This window comes from Vanessa atalanta, unplaced genomic scaffold (assembly GCF_905147765.1).
Source record: "Vanessa atalanta unplaced genomic scaffold, ilVanAtal1.2, whole genome shotgun sequence".
NCBI lineage: Eukaryota > Metazoa > Arthropoda > Insecta > Lepidoptera > Nymphalidae > Vanessa > Vanessa atalanta.
In genome coordinates, this window is record NW_025920006.1 from 20,001 (window position 1) to 22,500 (window position 2,500).

At 47.7% G+C, this 2,500-nt stretch overlaps 1 non-coding gene across 1 annotated transcript; it reads right to left on the reverse strand.

Annotated features, from left to right (window-relative positions):
* Nucleotides 1–201: 201 nt before the first annotated feature.
* On the reverse strand, nt 202–2,104 carry LOC125076649. Its single transcript, XR_007120577.1, has one exon. It is a non-coding gene; the product is annotated as a small subunit ribosomal RNA (ribosomal RNA).
* Between the last annotated feature and the right edge of the window lie 396 nt (nt 2,105–2,500).

Here is a 2,500-nt window from a genome sequence, read left to right on the forward strand (position 1 = left end):
CCTCGAAATCGACATCGAAAAATATCAGAATAGGACGCGTTACACGACTCTGGACTCTGACTCGGACACACTGCTGTGTGAGAGAGAGAGAGTGAGAATCGCGTCCTCGCATCGAAACGACACATTCCGAACGTCGATATTTGTGTTTTAGAATTTTATTATCGTTCATTATCGCACTCTTTCGAGATTGATAATTTACGTTAATGATCCTTCCGCAGGTTCCCCTACGGAAACCTTGTTACGACTTTTACTTCCTCTAAATGATCAAGTTTGGTCAACTTCCCAGCAACGCCGACGGCCGTGAAGCCACCGCGTGTCGGTCCGAAGACCTCACTAAATCATTCAATCGGTAGTAGCGACGGGCGGTGTGTACAAAGGGCAGGGACGTAATCAACGCGAGCTTATGACTCGCGCTTACTAGGAATTCCTCGTTTATGGGGGATAATTGCAAACCCCAATCCCCAGCACGAAGGAGTTTCAACGGGTTGCCCGGGCCTCTAGGCCAGGGAGAACATGCTGATTCCTTCAGTGTAGCGCGCGTGCGGCCCAGGACATCTAAGGGCATCACAGACCTGTTATTGCTCAATCTCGTGCGGCTCGAAGCCGCCGGTCCCTCTAAGAAGAATTTTAATACGCCGCCAGTGAGTTGCTCGACCGAAATCGAGCACACCTAAATGACGACGCCTATTTAGCAGGCTAGAGTCTCGTTCGTTACCGGAATTAACCAGACAAATCGCTCCACCAACTAAGAACGGCCATGCACCACCACCCACCGAATCAAGAAAGAGCTATTAATCTGTCAATCCTTCCGGTGTCCGGGCCTGGTGAGATTTCCCGTGTTGAGTCAAATTAAGCCGCAGGCTCCACTCCTGGTGGTGCCCTTCCGTCAATTCCTTTAAGTTTCAGCTTTGCAACCATACTCCCCCCGGAGTCCAAAATCTTTGGTTTCCCGGAAGCTGCCCGCCGAGCCATTGTAGTAACGTCGGCGGATCGCTAGATGACATATTTACGGTTAGAACTAGGGCGGTATCTAATCGCCTTCGAACCTCTAACTTTCGTTCTTGATTGATGAAAACACCTTTGGCAAATGCTTTCGCTGATGTTCGTCTTGCGACGATCCAAGAATTTCACCTCTAACGTCGCAATACGAATGCCCCCAGTTATCCCTATTAATCATTACCTCGGAGTTCTGAAAACCAACAAAATAGAACCGAGATCATATTCTATTATTCCATGCACGAAATATTCAAGCGGCATTTTGAGCCCGCTTTGAGCACTCTAATTTGTTCAAAGTAAAATTGTCGGCCCATCTCGACACTCACTGAAGAGCACCGCGATAGGATTTTGATATTGAACCGGCGTTTTACCGCCGGCTCACCGACGATATGCTCCGCAGACGTGTCAGTATCACCGCGGATGCGGTGCACCGACAGCGCGGCGCACAAATGCAACTACGAGCTTTTTAACCGCAACAATTTTAGTATACGCTATTGGAGCTGGAATTACCGCGGCTGCTGGCACCAGACTTGCCCTCCAATTGTTCCTCGTTAAAATATTTAAAGTGTACTCATTCCGATTACGAGGCCTCGAAAGAGTCCCGTATCGTTATTTTTCGTCACTACCTCCCCGTGCCGGGAGTGGGTAATTTGCGCGCCTGCTGCCTTCCTTGGATGTGGTAGCCGTTTCTCAGGCTCCCTCTCCGGAATCGAACCCTGATTCCCCGTTACCCGTGACAACCATGGTAGTCGCAGAAACTACCATCGAAAGTTGATAAGGCAGACATTTGAAAGATGCGTCGCCGGTACTGGACCATGCGATCGGCAAAAGTTATCCAGATTCATCAAAATTAACGACTTCGGACGAGACGCCCTCCGTCGATTGGTTTTGATCTAATAAAAGCACTCATCCCATCACTGGTCAGAGTTCTGATTGCATGTATTAGCTCTAGAATTACCACAGTTATCCAAGTAACTGAGTAAGATCTAAGGAACCAAAACTGATATATTGAGCCATTCGCGGTATCGCCTTAATACGGCTTGCACTGAGACATGCATGGCTTAATCTTTGAGACAAGCATATAACTACTGGCAGGATCAACCAGGGAGCTAACCGAGACTTGTTGAAGTCGTCAATTACTCTTCTCGTTTCATATTCGCATATAAAATACACACAAACTTATGCATGCATGTACAATATACGCACAGTATGAAACGAGCGTCTCACCGTATCGTCGATCGCGTTAGACGCGATAGATTTTAACGGTTGACTCTTATAAAAATTTATATGAGACACAAACGCGCTTTAAGCACGCGCGCGCGCGTGCGCTATAATATATAACGCGACGACAGCGGCGGCGGCGGCGGCGGCGGAGGCGTCTTCACATAATGACACATAACGGTCACGAATTCGAACGTTCTAAACGAGATCGAGTTTTTTTTTCAAAATAACACTTCGCACACGACGTGTACGTATGTATTGTTCAACGATTATTATCGTAAAA